This window comes from Oncorhynchus clarkii, chromosome 27, assembly GCF_045791955.1.
Source record: "Oncorhynchus clarkii lewisi isolate Uvic-CL-2024 chromosome 27, UVic_Ocla_1.0, whole genome shotgun sequence".
Lineage (NCBI taxonomy): Eukaryota > Metazoa > Chordata > Actinopteri > Salmoniformes > Salmonidae > Oncorhynchus > Oncorhynchus clarkii.
Window position 1 is genome coordinate 40,800,886 of NC_092173.1, and position 24,594 is coordinate 40,825,479.

A 24,594-nucleotide genomic window follows, 5' to 3' on the forward strand; every position below is an offset into this window, starting at 1 on the left:
ATCCCAGTCCCAGTCACACACTACTACCATCACAGACCCTGTCCCTCACTACTACCATCACAGACCCAGTCCCTCGCTACTACCATCACAGTCCCAGTCCCTCACTACTACCATCAGAGTCCCTGTCCCTCACTACTACCATCACAGTCCCAATCCCTTACTACTCCCATCCCCGTCCCAGTCCCTAACTACTCCCATCACAGTCCCAGTCCCTCACTACTACATCACAGTCCCAGTCCCTCACTACTACCATCACAGCCCCAGTCCCTTACTACTCCCATCCCCGTCCCAGTCCCTCACTACTCCCATCACAGTCCCAGTCCCTCACTACTACATCACAGTCCCAGTCCCTCACTACTACCATCACAGCCCCAGTCCCTCACTACTCCCTGCACAGCCCAAGTCCCTCACTCCTACCATCACAGTCCTAGTCCCTCACTACTCCCATCAAAGTCCCAGTCCCTCACTACTACCATCACAGTCCCTGTCCCTTACTACTACCATCACAGCCCCAGTCCCTCACTACTACCATCACAGCCCCAGTCCCTCACTACTACCATCACAGTCCCTGTCTCTCACTACTACCATCACAGTCCCAGTCCCTCACTACTACCATCACAGTCCCTGTCCTTCACTACTACCATCACAGTCCCTGTCCCTCACTACTACCATCAAAGTCCCAGTCCCTCACTACAACCATCACAGTCCCAGTCCCTCACTACTACAATCACAGCCTCAATCCCTCACTACTCCCTGCACAGCCCAAGTCCCTCACTCCTACCATCACAGTCCCTCTCCCTCACTACTACCATCAAAGTCCCAGTAGCTCACTACAACCATCACAGCCCCAGTCCCTCACTCCTCCCTGCATAGCCCCAATCCCTCACTACTACATCACAGTCCCGGTCCCTTACTACTCCCGTCCCAGTCCCTCACTACTCCCATCACAGTCCCAGTCCCTCACTACTACATCACAGTCCCAGTCCCTCACTACTACCATCACAGCCCCAGTCCCTCACTACTCCCTGCACAGCCCAAGTCCCTCACTCCTACCATCACAGTCCCTCTCCCTCACTACTACCATCAAAGTCCCAGTAGCTCACTACAACCATCACAGTCCCAGTCCCTCACTACTACAATCACAGCCCCAGTCCCTCACTACTACCATCACAGCCTCAGTCCCTCACTACTACCATCACAGTCCCATTCCCTCACTACTCCAACACAGTCCCAGTACCTCACTACTACAACCACAGTACCTGTCCATAACTCCTTTCTGCACAGCCCCAGTCCCTCACTCCTCCCTGCATAGCCCCAATCCCTCACTACTACCATCACAGCCCCAGTCCCTCACTACTACCATCACAGTCCCAGTCCCTCACTACTACCTGCATAGCCCGTCCCTCACTACTACCATCACAGCCCCAGTCCCTCACTCCTCCCTGCATAGCCCCAATTCCTCACTACTACCATCACAGCCCCAGTCCCTCACTACTCCCATCACAGTCCCAGTCCCTCACTACTACCTGCATAGCCCCAGTCCCTCACTGCTACCATCACAGCCCCAGTCTCTCACTACAACCATCACAGCCCCAGTCCAGTCTGCAGTGTAACATCAGAGATTAGTTTAAATAGTCTGACATAGACACAAGCACCAATCGAGGAGGAATGTGCTTGTGTTGTGTGTGTTTGTTTGTTTCTCTGTGTATTTGAGTGTGTGTGTGTGTTGTGTGTGTTTGTTTGTGTCTCTGTGTATTTGAGTGTGTGTGTGTGTTGTGTGTGTTTGTCTGTGTCTCTGTGTATTTGAGTGTGTGTGTGGCTCCTCTGCAGTGAACGACCTGCATCCAGAGTGGTGGGATGAAGCGACGGTGTCACTGAGTTCATGAGACGAAAGCAACCCTGCACTGTCCCAGTCCCTCACTACTCCCATCACGGTCCCAGTCCCTAACTACTACCATCACAGACCCAGTTCCTCACTACTATCATCACAGTCCCAGTCCCTCACTACTACCATCACAGACCAAGTCCCTCACTACTCCCATCCCAGTCCCTGTCCCTCACTACTAGCATCACAGACCCAGTCCCTCACTACTCCCATCACAGACCCTGTCCCTCACTACTACCAACACAGACCCAGTCGCTCACTACTACCATCACGGTACCAGTCCCTCACTACTACCATAACAGTCCATGTACCTCAGTACTACCATCACAGTCCTAGTCCCCCACTACTACCATCACAGTCCCAGTCCCTCACTTCTCCCATCACGGTCCCAGTCCCTCACTACTACCATCACAGACCCAGTTCCTCACTACTATCATCACAGTCCCAGTCCCTCACTACTACAATTACAGACCCAGTCCCTCACTATTAGCATCACAGACCCTGTCCCTCACTACTAGCATCACAGACCCAGTCCCTCACTACTACCATCACAGACCCTGTCCCTCACTACTACCATCACAGACCCAGTCGCTCACTACTACCATCACGGTACCAGTCCCTCACTACTACCATAACAGTCCATGTACCTCAGTACTACCATCACAGTCCTAGTCCCCCACTACTACCATCACAGTCCCTCTCCCTCACTACTACCATCACAGTCCCAGTCCCTCACTACGACCATCACAGTCCCAGAATCTCACTATCACCATCACAGTCCCAATCCCTCACTACTAACATCACAGTCCCAGTCCCTCACTACTACCATCACAGTCCCAGTCCAACACTACTACAATCACAGTCCCTATCCCTCACTACTACCATCACAGTCCAAGTCCCTCACTACTACCATCACAGTCCATGTCCCTCACTACTACCATCACAGTTCTAGTCCCTCACTACTACCATCACAGTCCCAATCCCTCACTACTACCATCACAGTCCCAGTCCCTCACTACTACCATCACAGTCCCTGTCCCTCACTACTACCATCACAGTCCCAGTCCCTCACTACTACCATCACATTCCCAGTCCCTCACAACTACCATCACAGTACCAGTCCCTCACTACAACCATCACAGTCCCTGTCCCTCACTACTACCATCACAGTCCCTGTCCCTCACTACTACCATCACAGTCCCAGTCCCTCACTACTACAATCACAGTCCATGTCCCTCACTACTACCATCACAGTTCTAGTCCCTCACTACTACCATCACAGTCCCATTCCCTCACTACTACCATCACAGTCCATGTCCCTCACTAATACCATCACAGTTCTAGTCCCTCACTACTACCATCACAGTCCTTGACCCTCACTACTACCATCACAGTCCCAGTCGCTCACTACTCCCATCACAGTCCCAGTCCCTCACTACTTCCATCACAGTCCCAGTCCATCACTACTCCCATCACAGTCCCAGTCCCTCACTACTCCCTACATAGCCCTAGTCCCTCACTACTACCATCACAGACCCAGTCCCTCACTACTACCATCACATCCCCAGTCCCTCACTACTCTCGGCGTAGCCCCAGTCCCTCACTACTACCATCACAGCCCCAGTCCCTCACTACTCCCTAAATAGCCCCAGTCCCTTACTACAACCACCATCACAGCCCCAATCCCTCACTACTACCATCACAGCCCCAATCCCTCACTACTTCCAGCATAGCCCCAGTCCTTCACTACTCCCATCACAATCCCAGTCCCTCACTACTCCCATCACAGTCCCAGTCCCTCACCCCTCCCTGCAGAGTCCCAGTCCCTCACTACACCCATCACATTCCCAGTCCCTCACTCCTCCTTGCACAGTCCCAGTCCCTTACTACAACCACCATCACAGCCCCAATCCCTCACTACTACCATCACAGCCCCAATCCCTCACTACTTCCAGCATAGCCCCAGTCCTTCATTTCTCCCATCACAGTCCCAGTCCCTCACTACTCTCGGCGTAGCCCCAGTCCCTCACTACTACCATCACAGCCCCAGTCCCTCACTACTCCCTAAATAGCCAAGGTCCCTCAATATAACCACCATCACAGCCCCAATCCCTCACTACTACCATCACAGCCCCAATCCCTCACTACTTCCAGCATAGCCCCAGTCCTTCACTACTCCCATCACAGTCCCAGTCCCTCACTACTCTCGGCGTAGCCCCAGTCCCTCACTACTACCATCACTACTATCATCACAGCCCCAGTCCCTCACTACTCCCTAAATAGCCCCAGTCCCTCACTACAACCACCATCACAGCCCCAATCCCTCACTACTACCATCACAGCCCCAATCCCTCACTACTTCCAGCATAGCCCCAGTCCTTCACTACTTCCAGCACAGCCCCAGTTCCTCACTATGCCCATCACCGTCCAGTCCGTCACTCCTCCCTGCACAGTCCCAGTCCCTCACTACTCCCATCAGAGTCCCAGTTGCTCACTCCTCCCTGCACAGCCCCAGTCTCTCACTACTCCCATCACAGTCCAGTCCCTCACTCCTCCCTGCACAGTCCCAGTCCCTCACTACTCCCATCACAGTCCAGTCCCTCACTCCTCCCTGCACAGTCCCAGTCCCTCACTACTCCCGTCACAGTCCCAGTCCCTCACTACTCCCATCACAGCCCCAGTCCCTCACTCCTCCCTGCACAGCCCCAGTCACTCACTACTCCCATCACAGCCCCAGTCCCTCACTCCTCCCAGCACAGCCCCAGTCCCTCACAGGAGTAGTAACGGAGAGAGAGAGAGAGAGCGAGAGAAGATCGGGGAGAATTTCTAGAAAACAGAGACAGAGTTGATCTTGAACAACAAAGGGGGAGGGGGGGGGGGCTAGAAACAAAGATAAAACAAAGATACAAAGACAGATAGTAGAGTAAGGTAACAAGTGACAAATATGATGAAGTTGGAAAGTCTTTCCATTTGAATTTTAGTGTCTGTGGTGAGGTCATAACTAAGAGACAGACATATTTTTTTCTGAAAAACATCCCCACAGCATGATGCTGCCGCCATCATGCTTCACCGTAGGGATGGTGCCTGGTTTCCTCCAGACGTGACACTTGGCATTCAGGCCAAAAAGTTCAATTATGGTTTCATCAGACCAAAGAATCGTGTTTCTCACGGTCTGAGAGTCCTTTAGGTGCCTTTTGGCAAAGTCCTAGTGGGCTGTCATGTTTATTTTAATGAGGAGTGGCTTCTGTCTGGTCACTCTACCATAAAGGTCTGATTGGTGGAGTGTTGCAGAGATGGTTGTCCTTCTGGAAGGTTCTCCCATCTCCACAGAGGAACTCTAGAGCTCTGTAAGAGTGACCATCAGGTTCTTGTTCACCTCCCTGACCAAGGCCCTTCTCCCCCGGTTGCTCAGTTTGGCCGGGCGGACAGCTCTAGGAAGAGTCTTGGTGGTTCCAAACTTCTTCCATTTAAGAATGATGGAGGACACTGTGACACTGTGATGGAGGACACTGTGTGTGATGGAGGACACTGGGACCTTCAATGCTGCAGAAATGTTTTGGTTCCCTTCCCCAAATCTGTGCCTCAACACAATCCTGTCTCAGAGCTCTACTGACAATTCCTTTGACCTCATGACTTGGTTTTTGCTCGGACATGCACTGTCAACTGTGGGACCTTATATAGACTGGTGTGTGCCTTTCCAAATCATGTCCAATCAAATTAATTTACCACAGGTAGACTCCAATCAAATTGTAGAAACATCTCAAGGATGATCAATGGAAACAGATTTCACCTGAGCTCAATCAAAGTATCATAGCAAAGGGTCTGAATACTTATCTAAATTATTTTTAAAATAAATTATTTATTTTTAAACCTGTTTTTGCTTTGTCATCATGGGCTATTGTGATGTCATTATGGGCTATTGTGATGTCATTACTTTCCATAAGGCTGTATGGTATTATAAGCAATTTTGCATAACTTTTCACAATGCAAATTGTAATTTACATGCCTTGAATCAGTTACATTCACTAATAACATTGGCTCTTAATTTGACTGCGATTACTTTTTATGTACTAAGATTCAGCAACTCCTCAATAAATGTTGAAAGTTATTTGGTGGTCCCCGGAATGGAAAAGAATGGGAACTGCTGGGTTTGAGATTAAATTTAGACGCAGAACATATTAACCTTCCCCATTACCCCCGCTTCCATTAGGAAGGGAACAAGAAAATCCCTTCCATGTCGATGCCAAGTTGATCCTATCCTGTAACTGCACTTTGGGAGCCAGAGAAGGTTTTTGACACTTTAATCTCTCCAAATGGCAGAAGACTCTCACGTAGCTCAATCTGAATTATCCTAGATTACACACCAGTCCTGTGAATTACAGCCCTGGGCAGGATATTACTGTCTGACTGACATGGAGACTCTCTCATCTCTCTCTCATCTCTCATCTCTCTCTCATCTCTCATCTCTCTCTCTCATCTCTCATCTCTCTCTCTCTCTCATCAATCATCTCTCTCTCTCATCTCTCATCTCTCTCTCATCTCTCATCTCTCATCTCTCTCTCATCTCTCATCTCTCTCTCTCATCTCTCATCTCTCATCTCTCATCTCTCTCTCTCATCTCTCATCTCTCTCTCTCATCTCTCTCTCATCTCTCATCTCTCTCTCATCTCTCATCTCTCTCTCTCATCTCTCATCTCTCTCTCTCTCTCATCTCTCATCTCTCTCTCATCTCTCATCTCTCTCTCTCATCTCTCATCTCTCATCTCTCTCTCTCATCTCTCATCTCTCTCTCTCATCTCTCATCTCTCTCTCATCTCTCATCTCTCTCTCATCTCTCATCTCTCTCTCTCATCTCTCTCTCTCATCTCTCATCTCTCTCTCTCATCTCTCATCTCTCATCTCTCTCTCTCATCTCTCATCTCTCTCTCTCTCATCTCTCATCTCTCTCTCTCATCTCTCATCTCTCTCTCATCTCTCATCTCTCTCTCTCATCTCTCATCTCTCTCTCATCTCTCTCTCTCATCTCTCATCTCTCTCTCATCTCTCTCTCTCATCTCTCATCTCTCTCTCTCTCTAATCTCTCATCTCTCTCTCTCATCTCTCATCTCTCATCTCTCATCTCTCTCTCATCTCTCATCTCTCTCTCTCATCTCTCATCTCTCTCTCATCTCTCTCTCTCATCTCTCATCTCTCTCTCATCTCTCTCTCTCATCTCTCATCTCTCTCTCATCTCTCATCTCTCTCTCATCTCTCTCTCTCATCTCTCATCTCTCTCTCATCTCTCTCTCTCATCTCTCATCTCTCTCTCTCATCTCTCATCTCTCTCTCTCATCTCTCTCTCTCATCTCTCAATCTCATCTCTCATCTCTCTCTCATCTCTCTCTCTCATCTCTCATCTCTCTCTCATCTCTCTCTCTCATCTCTCATCTCTCTCTCTCTCTCATCTCTCATCTCTCTCTCTCATCTCTCATCTCTCTCTCTCATCTCTCATCTCTCTCTCATCTCTCATCTCTCTCTCTCATCTCTCATCTCTCTCTCATCTCTCTCTCTCATCTCTCATCTCTCTCTCATCTCTCTCTCTCATCTCTCATCTCTCTCTCATCTCTCATCTCTCTCTCATCTCTCATCTCTCTCTCTCATCTCTCTCTCTCATCTCTCATCTCTCTCTCATCTCTCTCTCTCATCTCTCATCTCTCATCTCTCATCTCTCTCTCTCTCTCATCTCTCTCTCTCATCTCTCATCTCTCTCTCTCATCTCTCATCTCTCTCTCATCTCTCATCTCTCTCTCATCTCTCATCTCTCTCTCTCATCTCTCATCTCTCTCTCTCATCTCTCATCTCTCTCTCATCTCTCTCTCTCATCTCTCATCTCTCTCTCATCTCTCATCTCTCTCTCATCTCTCTCTCTCATCTCTCTCTCTCATCTCTCTCTCATCTCTCATCTCTCTCTCATCTCTCTCTCTCATCTCTCATCTCTCATCTCTCTCTCTCATCTCTCTCTCTCATCTCTCTCTCTCATCTCTCATCTCTCTCTCATCTCTCTCTCTCATCTCTCATCTCTCTCTCATCTCTCTCTCTCATCTCTCATCTCTCTCTCATCTCTCTCTCTCATCTCTCTCTCTCATCTCTCTCTCTCATCTCTCATCTCTCTCTCTCATCTCTCATCTCTCTCTCATCTCTCTCTCTCATCTCTCATCTCTCTCTCATCTCTCTCTCTCATCTCTCATCTCTCTCTCATCTCTCTCTCTCATCTCTCATCTCTCTCTCATCTCTCTCTCTCATCTCTCTCTCTCTCATCTCTCTCTCTCATCTCTCATCTCTCTCTCATCTCTCTCTCTCATCTCTCATCTCTCTCTCATCTCTCTCTCTCATCTCTCTCTCTCATCTCTCTCTCATCTCTCTCTCATCTCTCTCTCTCATCTCTCATCTCTCTCTCTCATCTCTCATCTCTCTCTCATCTCTCTCTCTCATATCTCTCTCTCATATCTCTCTCATCTCTCTCTCTCATCTCTCTCTCATCTCTCTCTCTCATCTCTCTCTCTCATCTCTCATCTCTCTCTCTCTCTCTCATCTCTCATCTCTCTCTCTCTCTCTCATCTCTCATCTCTCTCTTCTCTCTCATCTCTCATCTCTCATCTTATTGGCATGAAAAACATTGTGTCAATATTGCCAAAGCAACAATTTATACAATATACATTTTAATGAAAGTATAATGAATAACAAATAATAATATAAAATGGTATTTAATAATAATTAAAAAAAATAATATGTAATACATATAAAAAGCTAAACATGGAAAATTAAACTATAATTAACTTATAACTAAATCACTGTCATCTTCACCATTACATCAGTACTACAACTACCATCCTCACCATTACTACTACCACCACTAAACTGATATCATTACCATCACCCCTACTATTGGAATGATAATCACAACAAATACATATTTGTCTGCAAGGGGAGCCATTTGCTCCTTCGAGTAATTTTAGTTATTCCTCTGGGTTTAATTTAAGTTAAAATTCGGAATAAATGTAGTAATTTCTGTGAATAAGGAATATCTATCTCTCTCTCTCTCTCTCTCTCTCGCTTGTTAATTATTTCCAATGTGTCAAGTAATAATCTTTTTGTTTTCTCATGATTTGGTTGTTTCTGTCACGATCGTCGTATTGAGTAGACCAAAACGCTGCGAATGCTTTAATGAAAAGACGGAAGAAACACGAAGTACACTAAAACAAACAAACAAACTAACAAGACGACCGCTAAATAAACACTGTGCTAACAAGCAACATAACATAGACAATAACCCACCAATCCAAACTGGAAAAAGGCAACCTAAATAGGTTCCCCAATCAGAGACAAAGATAAACAGCTGCCTCTGATTGGGAACCAATCCAGGCCACCATGGACCTACAATATGCCTAGACTAGACACACACACCTAGACATACAAAACCCTAGATGAGACAAAAAACACACATACCACCCTCGTCACACCCTGACCTAACCAAGATATATAAAGAAAACAAAATCTGTCTTTCACCACTCTGTCTTCATCTCAAGCGGCCCCCAGTGATTTTATTCATAAGAAAGGTGTCTATTAAACAGCACACACACACACACACACACACACACACACACACACACACACACACACACACACACACACACACACACACACACACACACACACACACACACACACACACACACACACACACACACACCTGTATTCTTCAAAAACCCCTTGTGACTGCTGGGGGAGACAGATAGATTAAATCACATCTGAAGAATAGATCTGTGAGTGAGTGAGAGAGAGAGAAAGAGAGAGACAGAGTGAAAAAAGAAAGACAGAGAGAGAGAGAAAGGCTGAGAGAATAAAGAGCGAGAGAGAGAGAGACACAGAGATACAGGGAGAGAGAGAGACAGAGAGAGAGAGAGAGAGAGGGAGAGACAAGGAAAGACAGGGAGAGAGAGAGAGAGAGAGAGGCAGAGTGAAAAAAGAAAGACAGAGAGAGAGAGAAAGGCTGAGAGAATAAAGAGCGAGAGAGAGAGAGACACAGAGAGACAGGGAGAGAGAGAGAAAGAGAGAGAGAGAGAGAGAGGGAGAGACAAGGAAAGACAGGGAGAGAGAGAGAGAGAGAGACAAAGAGCGAGAGAGAGAGAGAGAGAGAGAGAGAGAGAGAGAGAGAGAGAGAGAGAGAGAGAGAGAGAGCGAGAGAGAGAGAGAGAGAGAGAGAGAGAGAGAGAGAGGGAAAGAGAGAGAGACACACAGCGAGAGAAAGAAATAGAGAGAGATTAATTATGTTAATATTGTAAATATCCAAAGTAAGCTTTGACAATATGTACATTGTTACATCATGCCAATAAAGCAAATGTAAGTTAATTGAATTGAAGAAAGAGTAAAATACAAATCTAAAATACAGCCACTTATTTACTTATTAACACTTATTTACAGCACCCCCTGACCAGGATGATATCTATGAGGGTGCTCGGATTTGGGGTTGTAACTGGTAGCTTCCATGATAATTTGGGTGAGATTGAGGGCATCAAGCTTAGATTGTAGGATGGCCGAGGTAGTTAAGCAGCACCCGGCCTCACCGTACTAGAACCCGAAGTCAAATGTTTACTGTTTGCTGATGATATGGTGCTTCTGTCCCCAACTAAGGAGTGCCTACAGCAGCACCTAGATCTAATGCACAGATTTTGTCAGACCTGGGCCCTGACAGTAAATCTCAGTAAGACAAAAATAATGGTGTTCCAAAAAAGGTCCAGTCGCCAGGAGCACAAATACAAATTCCATCTAGACACTGTTGCCCTAGAGCACACAAAAAACTATACATACCTTGACAACATCAGCGCCACAGGTAACTTCCACAAAGCTGTGAATGATCTGAGAGACAAGGCAAAAAGGGCATTCTATGCCATCAAAAGGAACATAAATTTCAACGTACCAATTAGGATCTGGCTAAAAATACTTGACTCAGTCATAGAGCCCATTGCCCTTTATGGTTGTGAGGTCTGGGGTCCACTCACTAACCAAGACTTCACAAAATGGGACAAACACCAAATTGAGACTATGCAGGCAGAATTCTGCAAAAATATCTTCCGTGTACAAAGTAGACCACCAAATAATGCATGCAGAGCAGAATTAGGCTGATACCCACTAATTATCAAAATCCAGAAAAGAGCCGTTAAATTCTACAACCACCTAAAAGGAAGTGATTCCCAAACCTTCCATAACAAAGCTATCATCTACAGAGAGATGAACCTGGAGAAGAGTCCCCTAAGCAAGCTGGTCCTGGGGCTCTGTTCACAAACACAAACACACCCCATAGAGCCCCAGGACAGCAGCACAATTAGACCCAATCAAATCATGAGAAAACAAAAAGATAATTACTTGACACATTGGAAAGAATTAACAAAAAAACAGAGCAAACTAGATGGCTATTTGGCCTAAACAGAGAGTACACATTGGCAGAATACCTGACCACTGTGACTGACCCAAGCTTAAGGAAAGCTTTGACTATGTACAGACTTAGTGAGCATTGCCTTGCTATTGAGAAAGGCCGCCGTAGGCAGACATGGCTCTCAAGACAAGACCGGCTATGAGCTCACTGCCCACAAAATGAGGTGGAAACTGAGCTGCACTTCCTAACCTCCTGCCCATTGTATGACCATATTAGAGAGACAAATTTCCCACAGATTACACAGATCCACAAAGAATTGAAAAACAAATCCAATTTTGATAAACTCCCATATCTATTTGGGTGAAATACCACAGTGTGCCATCACAGCAGCAAGATGTGTGACCTGTTGCCACAAGAAAAGGGCAAACAGTGAAGAACAAACACCATTGTAAATACAACCCATATTTATGTTTATTTATTTTCACTTGTGTACTTTAACCATTTGTACATAGTTACAGCACTGTATATGTCTATATATATAAATATATATATATATATATATAATATGACATTTGTAATGTCTTTATTGTTTTGAAACTTCTGTATGTGTAATGTTTACCATACATTTTTATTGTTTATTTCACTTTTGTATATCATCTACCTCACTTGCTTTGGCAATGTTAACACAAGTTTCCCATTCCAATAAAGCCCCTTGAATTGAATTGAATTGAGAGAGAGAGAGAGAGACAGAGAGAGATAGAGATAGAGATAGAGAGAGAGAGAGAGAGAGAGAACTAGAGAGAATGAGAGAGAGAGAGAGAGAGAGAGGGAGAGAAAGAGAGAGAGAGAGAGAGAGAGAGAGAGAGAGAGAGAGAGAGAGAAAGAGAGAGAGATAGAGACAGACAGAGGGACAGAGAGAGAGAGTGGGAAAGCCCCTTGAATTGAATTGATTTGAGTGGGAGAGGAGGGGGGGGCGGGGGCAGATCAAAAGAGAAGTGTCTGTAGCATTGATAAAGAAAGACTGTCTGGAGGGAAGTCACAGTGGAAGGAGACTGCTGATGGTATTGTTAGGTGATGATGACAACAAGCTCTCACAGTCTCAATGGAGAATGAGACGTTCATCCACTTTCCAGTCTCACTGCTCTAAACGTCAAATTTAGAATTGTTTTTGCTGCTCCTGCTACTTTGTATCATTCAATTTCTCCAAACAAAGTTAATAAGGGTCACTTTTCATGAATTGTTCAGGGAACGGTTAAGGTTTGGGATAGGGTTAAATTTAAAAAATCGGAACTTCAGAACCAGTGTCCTGGACTGGGATCGAACATCCAGAGTCCCATCCCCATCCCCATCCAACTCCCCATTCCCAACCAACACCCTATCCCCATCCCCATCCACCACCCATTCCCCATCCACCAACCCATCCCCATTCCCAACCACCACCCCATCCCCATCCACCACCCCATCCCCATCCCCAACAACCACCCCATCCCCATCCACCACCCCATCCCCAACAACCACCCCATCCCCATCCCCATCCACCACCCCATCCCCATCCCCATCCCATCCACCGCCCCGTCCCCATCCCCAACCACCACCCCATCCCCATCCACCACCTCATCCACCACCCCATCCCCAACCACCACCCCATCCACCACCCCATCCCCATCCTAAAACCCATCCGCAACCACCACCCAAACCCCATCCCCATCCACCACCCCATCCCCATCTACTACCCCATCCCCAACCACCACCCCATCCACCACCCCATCCCCAACCACCACCCCATCCACCACCCCATCCCCATCCTAAAACCCATCCGCAACCACCACCCAAACCCCATCCCCATCCACCACCCCATCCCCATCTACTACCCCATCCCCAACCACCACCCCATCCACAACCCCATCTCCATCCCAATCCCCAAACCCATCCCCAAACCCATCCCCATCCCCAACCACCACCCCATCCCCATCCCCATCCACCACCCATCCCCATCCACCACCCATCCCCATCTCCATCCCCAACCACCACCCATCCACATCCCCATCCACCACCTCATCCACCATCCCATCCCCAACCACCACCCCATCCACCACCCCATCCCTATCCTAAAACCCATCCGCAACCACCACCCCATCCCCATCTACCACCCCATCCCCAACCACCACCCCATCCACAACCCCATCCCCATCCCCATCTACCACCCCATCCCCAACCGCCACCCCATCCACCACCCCATCCCCATCCACCACCCCACCCCCATCCCCAAACCCATCCCCATCCCCAACCACCACCCCATCCCCATCCCCATCCACCACCCATCCCCATCCACCACCCATCCCCATCTCCATCCCCAACCACCACCCATCCCCATCCACCACCCCAAACCCATCCCCATCCCCATCCCCATCCACCACCCCAACCCCATCCCCATCCCCCATCCCAACCCCATCCCCATCCACCACCCCAACCCCATTCCCAACCACCACCCCAACCCCATCCCCAACCACCACCACATCGCAAATCCTAAACCTACTTGATGGTAACATGGCTCACTGTTGCCCCTAGTGGCCAGTTTTGAAGGCATTCTCCAACATCCTCAGCACATGGAAAGACATCCAACATTGACTTTAATCTGGAACAACCTGGCTGGATGATGATCCATATTAAACAGTAATAGAGACCTATTGCAGCACACCTGAATGACTGGGCCTGTTTTCCTGTGGACCAGTTGTTGAAAAAGTACCCAATTGTCATACTTGTGTAAAAGTAAAGATACCTTAATAGAAAATTACTTAAGTAAAAGTGAAATTCACCCAGTAAAATATTACTTGAGTAAAAGTCTACTTTTAAATATACTTAAGTATCAAAAGTAAATGTAATTTCTAAAATATCCATTACAAATTCCTTATATGAAGCAAACCAGACGGCAGCATAATTAAAAAATATACAATTTACAGATAGGTCCGAGGATTCAACTCTCAGGCATAGTTTACAGTCATTTAAGTGTTTAGTGAGTCTGCCAGATCAGAGAGAAAAGGGATGACCAGGGATGTTCTCTTGATAAGTGTGTCAAACATTTTCCTGTCAAAATGTAACGAGTACTTTTACACCAAAATACACACAAACCCACAACCCTTGGTTTGTCTGACTGTAGCAGACAGTGTGGGTAACGGAGGAGTTTAATCATTTCCTGAAGGGCAGCCGCTGTGTAAACACCAGGAGTCGTGTCGTTACCCAGAGTGTGGTGTGTGTACGTGTGTGTGTCTGTGTGTGTACGTGAGTCTGTGTACTACGCCTCAGCCTGTGTGTGTGTTTGTGTGTGTGTGTTTATTAAGTGCGTGCGAGACTGCTAGAGTAGGTATCTGTGCGTGCAGGTATAGGATCTTCATTTGACGAGTATTATCACACAACAAATTTAAATAAATCTGCAGCAAAGAGGATTTGAAAGTTTAGTCCATAAAGTTGCTTGACCGGTGGCTAAGATATTAGCTGGACAAAAGCAGGCTACATGAAAATACTGTTAATATAACCAAGCTCATCTGCAAGAAAATTCTGTGTGTGTGTGTGTGTGTGTGTGTGTGTGTGTGTGTGTGTGCGTGTGTGTGTGTGTGTGTATACAGTACCTTCAGAAGGTATTGACTCCCCTTGACTTTTCTTGTGTTACAAAGTCACAATCAAATGGATGTAATTGTCATGTTTTGCACAAAACACAGTTATGTCCAAGTGGAATACATTTTAATTATTTTTAGATCATGGAAAATAAAACACTCTTATATTTTGATTAGATAATTATTCAATTAATGTTAGAAACATCTTTTACAGATGTATCTTCCTGAGTTATTCTCTTAAAATCTGAATTTTATAATTCTTGCCCATTATTCTTAAAAAAATTATTCAGGTCTCTGGCAAGTTGGTTGTTAATCATTGCTATACAGCCATTTTTAAGTCTTGCTATAGATTTTCAAGCTGGTTTAAGTCAAAACTGTAGCTCGGCCACTCAGGAACGTTCAATGTGGTCTTGGTAAGTAACTCCAGTTTATATTTGGCCATGTGTTTTGGGTTATTAAATGTATTTATAAAAAAATATTTAACCTTTATTTAACCAGGTAGACTAGTTGAGAACAAGTTCTCATTTACAACTGCGACCTGGCCAAGATAAAGCATAGCAGTGTGAACAGACAACAACACAGAGTTACACATGGAGTAAACAATAAACAAGTCAATAACACAGTAGGGAAAAAAAAGGAAAAAATAAAAGAAGAGAGTCTATATACATTGTGTGCAAAAGGCATGAGGAGGTAGGCGAATCATTACAATTTAGCAGATTAACACTGGAGTGAGAAATGATCAGATGGTCATGTTCAGGTAAAGATACTGGTGTGCAAAAGAGCAGAAAAGTAAATAAATAAAAACAGTATGGGGATGAGGTAGGTAAATTGGGTGAGCTATTTATCGATGAACTATGTACAGCTGCAGCGATCGGTTAGCTGATAGCAGATGTTTAAAGTTGGTGAGGGAGATAAAAGTCTCCAACTTCAATGATTTTTGCAATTCGTTCCAGTCACAGGCAGCAGAGAACTGGAAGGAAAGGTGGCCAAATGAGGTGTCGGCTTTAGGGATGATCAGTGAGATACACCTGCTGGAGCGCGTGCTACGGGGTGGGGTGTTGCACCCGTAGCTCCCAGTGTCTTTTGGGTACTGAACCAGGTTTAGCTCTATTCTTTTTCTTTTTATCCTGAAAAACTCCCTAGTCCAATGACAGTCATACCCATAACATGATGCAGCCATCACCATGCTTGAAAATATGGGAGAGTGGTACTCAGTAATGTGTCGTATTGGATTTGCCCAAACATAACACTTTGAATTCAGGACACGTATTTTTTGACGTTTTACTTTAGTGCCTTGTTGCAAACAGGATGTATGTTTATGAATATTTGTATTCTGTACAGGCTTCCTCCTTTTTCACTCCGTCAAGGTTATTATTGTGGAGTAACTACAATGTTGGTAATCCGTCCTCTGTTTTCTACTATCACAGCCATTTAACTCTGCAACTGTTTAACAGTCACCATTGACCTCATGCTGAAATCCCTGAGCAGTTTCCTTCCTCTCCGGCAACTGAGTTAGGTAGGACACCTGTATCTTTGTAGTGACTGGATGTATTGATACACCATCCAAAGTGTAATTAATAGCTTCACCATGTTCAATGGGACATTCAATGTCATTTTTTTTTTTTTTTACCCATCTACCAATATGTGCCCTTTTTTGCCAAACATTGGAAACCTCCCTGGTCTTTGTGGTTGAATCTGTGCTTGAAATTCATTGCTCAACTGAGGGACCTTACATGTAATTGTACGGCATATGTGGCTTATAAAGAAAACAATAATAAATAATAATAATAACATAATTTTTATTTTATTTTTTTATATATAAATAATAGTAATAACAAATCATTTAAAAAACTATTATTGTACACAGAGAGAGTCCTTGCAACTTTATCTGACTTGTTAAGCACATTTTTACTCCTGAAATTATTTAGGCTTGCCAGACAAAAAGGGGTTGAACATTGTACTTACTGACTTTAGATATTTCAGCATTAAATAGTTTATTAATTTGTTAACATGTTCTATAAACATCATTCCACTTTTCAGTTATTGTGTAATCAGATCAGTGACAAAAAAAAAAAAAAAAATGAATGTCATAATTTTTTTTATTCAGACTTTTAACAAAACACTATGTGGAAAAAGTCAAGGGGTGTGAATCCATTCTGAAGGCCCTACAAGAGTGAAGAGAGCAGGGAAGAATGACTACTGTGTGTGGTTTGACTATTCTATGGAACATGAAACACTAACGGTCCCAATCCACAGTCTCCTCAGCTCTTTTCCACATTACAAACGGTCGTGCTCGAAATAACTGCTCATTAGCAAGGAAACTGTCTGACTAACTGCACACAATCTGCACACGCTCATACATAGACACACAGATAGACAGATTTACATTTTACGCAAGCAATTAAACAAATCTGAGACTCCACAACTACAAGCAGTACTGTCTCAAGTATAGACCTCTCCCTCTACACACACACGCACACACACACACACACACACGCACACACACACACACACACACCCTCTGTAAATGAAAACTGCGTTCACTTACTGTGCCTCAGCGTGGACTTCTCCGACTGCTGCTGAGAGGAGAATGGAAAGTGAAAACCTCACGCTTGCATCACAGTGCTTCTGTCCCACTCTTCCTCTCTCTCTTTCTCCCTCCCTCCCTCGCTCCCTCCCTCCTCTCACTCAATCCTGCCCCTTCTCTCTATCTTCCTCTCTCTCTCCCTCCCCTGTGCTCTCTCTCCCTCTCTCTCTCTTGGCAGAAGCCTGCTGTGCTGTGACACACCCCTCTCCATATCCGCAGCTGGCTGGCAGTTCACCTTTCACAGCGCATGCTTCCACTGTATGCACAACAGAGAGAGACAGGGGGAGGGAGGGATAGAGGGAGGGAGACAGGGGTAAGAGAGAGGAAGCTAACTCAACCGAAATTTTGCTGTCAACAAATCAGCGCCCATATTTCCTCCTGTGTGTTCCTGTTTTCCAGTGTTAATAGAGGCAGACAGCCAGACTTTGATATCAGCACCCTACTGTTCACCTCTCTCCCTCTCTCCCTCGCGCTCCCTCTCCCCCTCTAACCCTCTCACCCTCTCCACTTCTGTCATCTTTCACCATCTGTACATGCAGGCAGAACATCTTGAAGAGATACTGATAGTAGCCACCTGTATCTCTCCCTCTATTTCTCTCCCTTTTAGATGTAGAAAATCACAGAGTAACGTTACCAGATTCTGCAGTGAGGACGAACACATGAACGGACAAAAGCAGCCTTACCTCACTTCGTTCAGGAGCATTGTGTGTGTGTGTGTGTGTGTTTGTGTGTGTGTGTGTGTGTGTGTGTGTTGTTCTGCTTCAGAAGAATGGTTCCAGACAGAATGGCAAACACCTCACTGGGGGTTTTAGAGCAGCTGTCAACCTGAACACACACACACACAAACACACACACACACACACACACACACACACACATACCGTCTCACTTTCCCCCTTTCTGAAATAGCAGCTGTGTCTTCCTCGCCTATCACAGACCACACAACCTCTCAGTCCTCTCAGACCCTTCAGACCCCTCAGATAGAGAGGGAGAGAGAGAGAGAAAGAGAGAGAGAAAGAGAGAGAGAGAGAGAGAGAGAGAGAGAGAGAGAGAGAGAGAGATCAACAGAGATAGAAATTCCTTTTAGACAACATCCTGGACAAAACCTCTCAGCTTCCCTATCATATAAAAAAAATTGCAAGCAGACTTAAGACAATTAACAACATGACAAAAGGTTTGATGAAGAGTTAACGTGTGCAAAAACCTAAGAAAGAAATTGAGAAACCAATCCAACCCAAAACATAGATACCCAGAAAACCTGTGCCTAGAATCAACTATTAAAGACCACCGGAACTTGCTGTATTCTGAAATTTCATTGAATGAACTACAGGACCAAATACAAACTCTCCAACCCAAAAACGCTTTTGGGGCTGATGCTGTCTTCAATGAAATTATAAAATATACTGACAACAAATTCCAATTGACTATACATAAATATAACTCTTTAACATTATCCTTAGCTCTGGTATCTTCCCCAATATTTCGAACCAAGGACTGATCACCCCAATCCACAAAAGTGGAGACTAATTTGACCCCAATAACTACAGTACTGTGGGATATGTGTCAACAGCAACCTTGGGAAAATCCTCGGAATCATCATTATTAACAGCAGACTTGTACATTTCCTCAGTGAAAACAATGTACTGAGCAAATGTCAAATTGTCTTTTTATCAAATTACCATGTGACAGACCACGTGTTCACCCTGCACACTCTTATTGACAAACAAACCAACCAAAATAAAGGAAAGGAGGTCAGTTGCACAACTGAATTCCTTCAACTGAATTGTGTCTTCCCCATTTAACCCCTCTGAATCAGAGAGGTGCAGGGGGCTGCCATAATCGACATGGGGGGGGGGGGTGGAAGTAACGAATTACTCACGTTCCTGTCATTTAGTAGATTTCTGTGTACTTGTACATTTTTTTGTATTTTTCAAAGGCTGTACTTTTACTTGTACTTATATATATATTTTGATTGAAGTGAAGTACTTAAGCACATTTTCAAAACTCTCCAGAGTACAATCTAGACAAAGGATACACATCATCATGGCAAGCAACATGACCAGAAAGTTATAAATATATTTCATCGCCATGGCATTTGTTGTGTAGGCTATGTAATGTAGCTAACAAAGTGTTGCTACTAGCCATTTGCATTCAATCTGTAGCATGATGCTAACGTTAGCTAGCTCATCCTGTTGCTAGCTAGTTAGAAGCTAACCTTGACCAACTTCTTCACACAGCTGAAGGAACTATAAGCTGTAGTGCGGGATACTACCGTATTGACATTATGGTGGCTAGTAGCTAGCCATCCCCATGATGTAAGTTGTTGTGGATAGCTAAAAGTGAAATGAATGAACTTGTGAAGATACAATAAATAAATAATTTTGAGACCTGGGATTTTTAGGTGTGTGCATTATCTTTGTTTTTGCTTGCGTATTACTATATTAATTAATATATATAGTAATAATATATAGCTATATCTGATTGGATCACTGAGTTTCGAACAATACCCAAGAATTATGTTTGGAAATACTATAAATGGGGAAAAGAAAGAAGAATATTCCACAAAATCCGTATGTATTTGGACAGTGACATTATTGAAAACATGCAGTAATTTCTAAATGGTTCATTTGATATAAATAAAAACACCTTCTTATAGCTGACAGTCTGCACTTTAACCCGTTGTCATTGTATCTTTTAAAATTAAAATGTGCTGGACTACAGATACAAAACAAAAATATTGTCATTGCCCAAATACATACAGATTACACTTTATGTGCTGGTTTAAGTTCATTTGAATAAAACCAAACTGGTCAGGCTATATTTTGCCCAGATTGATGCGATAATTTTGTCCACAGAGGAAACATCCATTAACTTCTTATGGCTGGTGGCAGTATTGAGTAGCTAGGATGAATAAGGTGCCCAGAGGTGCCCAGAGTAAACTGCCTGCTACTCAGTCCCAGTTGCTAATATATGCATATTATTAGTATATCTGGATAGAAAATACTCTGAAGTTTCTAAAAACTGTTTGAATGACGTCTGTGAGTATAACAGAACTCATATGGCAGGCAAAAACCTGAGAAAAAAATCCAACCAGGAAGTTGGAAATCTGAGGTTGGTCGTTTTTCAACTCATTTCCTATTGAAGATACAGTGGGATATTGGTAATGTTGCACTTCATGAGGCTTCCACTAGATGTCAACAGTCTTCAGAACCTTGTTTGATGCTTCTACTGTAAAGGAGGGGATCATAAGTGCTGTTTGAGTCAGTGGTCTTGCAGAGTGCCACAAGCTCGTGATGCTCGTTCACGTGAGAGTTAGCTCGCGTTAGCTCGCTTTCCATTGCATTTCTGAAGACAAAGGAAATCTCCGGTTGGAACATTATTGAAGCTTTATGTTAATTAAAAACATCCTAATGATTGATTCTGTACATCGTTTGACATGATTCTACGGACTGTAACGGAACTTTTTGACATTTCGTCTGCTCCTAGTGAACACACTTCGTGAGTTTGGATTTGTTTACAAAACGCGTTAACAAAAGTAGCTATTTGGACATAAATGATGGACATTATCGAATAAAACAAACATTTATTATGGAACTGTCACAACCTTAGTTCCTTTTTCATGTCTCTATTTTGGTTTGGTCAGAGCCTGAGTTGGGGTGGGCATTCTATGTTTTGTGTCCTATGTTTTATATTTCTATGTGTTTGGCCTGGTATGGTTCCCAATTAGAGGCAGCTGGCTATCGTTGTCTCTGATTGAGAACCATACTTAGGCAGCCTGTTTTCCCACTATGGGTTGTGGGTAGTTATTTTCTGTTTAGTGTTTTTGCTGCACCTTACAGAACTGTTCGTTTGTCGGTTTGTTGTTTTCGTTCAGTATTCATCTTTATTAAAATTATTATGAATACGTACCACGCTGCACTTTGGTCCTCTTCTCCTTCTCCTGACGACAATCGTTACAGGAACTGGGATTCCTGGGAGTGCATTCTGATGAAGATCATCAAAGGTAAGTGAATATTTATAATGTTATATTTGACTTCTGTTGACTGCACAATATGGCTGATATCTTTTTTGGCTTGTTTGGTATCTGAGCGCCGTACTCAGATTATTGCTTGGTTGGCTTTTTCCGTAAAGCTTTTTTGAAATCTGACACAGCGGTTGCATTTACAGGTGCTGAACAACAACCTTGGCATATAACTATGTTTGGGTACAGCCAGACATGGACTTACCTCAACATTAGAGAGTTTGTCTGATCTGAATGTATTTGAACAACTCAAATCAATCTCAGTATCTGAGAATAACAAGTGTATAAGTCTGTGTTAGAGCTATTGCGATGCCAATACTATGATTGTGGTAGCAGCCACATACAACAGAGTTTTCTGAAAACACTGAAGATGTGAATGTTGTTTTGTTTCTAATTTACAGGTTTGGCGTACCTGAAGAATCATCTTGACACAATCACACAGGATGAGACTGAGCATCTAAGGCAGCATTCATCTGATGAAGAGGTTTTCTCATCACTGACAACCAAACGGTCGGAAGGTACAAGGGAGCTGGATGAGTATCTTGCTGGTCCATCGGACAAAATGGATTTACTTCATTTGTTTCCGTACATAAAGAAGTTGTCCCTCAAACTCAATACAGGCCTGCCTGCATCTGCCGCCCGCGAGCGTCTTTTTAGCTGTGCAGGATTGCACTTCACTGCAAAGCGAGCCAGGATAGACTCAATTGACTTAGAAAATCAGCTCCTCCTGAAACTGAAAGGAGATAATTCAGAGAGAAGTAATGTGAGTTAAGAGTTTCGATACGTACTTCCACAATAAATATGCCTTTTGAACATTCCTTTGAACATTTCTATGTGAAGTTGATTTAATATTAAAATCAGCTGGATCTTATCTTGTTGGTTATTTTATGGTGTTTTAGGGAACATTTAGCGTGTCAAGCATCACATGTTAACAATCTTACAAATACAGTAGTATATAGATAAATTATGTTCATTCAATTGCCTCTCCCTTTTCACGTGAACTTCCATTATTGGAAAGGAGAATAAAAACATCCATCAAAATAGCAAATATTTACTTTTTAAATGTGCTACTTTAGACTTTTACTTGAGTAGCTTTTTACAACAGTACTTTTTCTTCTACTTGATTACAATTTCATTAAAGTAACAGTACTTCTACTTGAGTAGGATTTTACAGTACTCTTTCCACCCCTGCTGGGGGCTGCCATAATCAACATCCATGGCGCCCAGGGAACTTTGGGTTAACTGCCATGCTCAGAGGCAGACAACAGATTTTTTTTACCTTGTCAGCTCCGGGATTCGATCCAGCAACCTTTCAGTTACTGGCCCAATGCTCTCATCACTAAGACAAAGTATTTCTTGCTTTGTTGCTTTCAAAAAGATTTTGGATTCAATTTGTTCCTCATTACAAATTGATAGAAAAGTGGTGTTGGGGGAAAAACATATGACATTACGAACCCATGTACACAAACAACAAGTGTGCAGTTAAAATTGGCAATAAAACACAGACATTTCTTTCTACAGAGCCATGGGTTGAGACAGGGATGCTGCTTGAGCCCCACCGTCTTCAACATGCACTACGGGTCAAACGTTTTGGAACACCTACTCATTCAAGAGTTTTCCTTTATTTTTACTATGTTCTACATTGTAGAATAATAATGAAGACATCAAAACTATGAAATAACACACATGGAATCGTGTAGTAAAAAAAAGTGTTAAAGAAATCAAAATATATTTTATATTTGAGATTCTTCACCCTTTGCCTTTATGACAGATTTTCAAACTCTTGGCATTCTCTCAACCAGCTTCATCTGGAATGCTTTTCTAACAGTCTTGAACGAGTTCCCACAGATATTTTTAATGACCACATTACATTCACACTAATATCCCGTTATTATTTGGGATATTCAAGTATTCTGCTTTTGAGTTGACGCATATAAATATCATACCCCGTTTACAATAACCCAAAAAAGCTTATACCGGCTATGAGGAACCCAGAAAAGATGCTTGGGATATGCTGATCTTAGATGGGATACTGTGGAATGTAAACATCTCATTCCATTTACTGTTGTTTTTGCAGTATGCACAGGATCACCTTCGTATGTCATGGGTGTTGTGTGATAATGTTTTCATCTGATAGTCAAACAAATCACTTCAAAAAGTAGGCATGTTTGATTCACCACAATAATTTCGTAATAATGTAGCCTACTATAATTTTGACATTTGTTTGTTAACCATAGTTTGATTACTTTATTTTACTAGGCAAGCCAGTTAAGAACAAATTCTTATTTTCAATGACAGCCTAGGAAGAGTGGCTTAACTTTCTTGTTCATGGGCAGAATGACAGACTTTTACCTTGTCAGCTCGGGGAGTCGATCTTGCAACCTTTCAGGTACTAGTCCAACGCTCTAACCACTAGGCTACCTGCCTCCCCAATACCTACAGCTACACTTCTGTCACACCTTGGTGCCCCAGAAGACTAAATAAAGCTTACCTGACCTATGTGGTGGCAGGGTAGCCTAGTGGTTAGAGCGTAGAGGCGGCAGGGTAGCCTAGTGGTTAGAGCGTAGAGGCGGCAGGGTAGCCTAGTGGTTAGAGCGTAGAGGCGGCAGGGTAGCCTAGTGGTTAGAGCGTAGAGGCGGCAGGGTAGCCTAGTGGTTAGAGCGTAGAGGCGGCAGGGTAGCCTAGTGGTTAGAGCGTAGAGGCGGCAGGGTAGCCTAGCGGTTAGAGCGTAGAGGCGGCAGGGTAGCCTAGTGGTTAGAGCGTAGAGGCGGCAGGGTAGCCTAGTGGTTAGAGCGTAGAGGCGGCAGGGTAGCCTAGTGGTTAGAGCGTAGAGGCGGCAGGGTAGCCTAGTGGTTAGAGCGTAGAGGCGGCAGGGTAGCCTAGTGGTTAGAGCGTAGAGGCGGCAGGGTAGCCTAGTGGTTAGAGCGTAGAGGCGGCAGGGTAGCCTAGTGGTTAGAGCGTAGAGGCGGCAGTTTAGCCTAGTGGTTAGAGCGTAGAGGCGGCAGGGTAGCCTAGTGGTTAGAGCGTAGAGGCGGCAGGGTAGCCTAGTGGTTAGAGCGTAGAGGCGGCAGGGTAGCC

At 44.4% G+C, this 24,594-nt stretch overlaps 1 protein-coding gene across 9 annotated transcripts in view; it reads right to left on the bottom strand.

Moving 5' to 3' along the window:
• LOC139385588 (muscleblind-like protein 1) overlaps positions 1-17,580 on the bottom strand; it is a 150,688-nt gene extending 133,108 nt beyond the window's left edge. For all 9 annotated transcript variants that reach the window (XM_071130783.1, XM_071130782.1, XM_071130780.1 and 6 more), the window contains exon 1: positions 17,457-17,580. The gene's annotated coding sequence lies outside the window, so the exon portion shown is untranslated. The remainder of the gene's footprint in view (positions 1-17,456) is intronic.
• Positions 17,581-24,594: the final 7,014 nt, after the last annotated feature.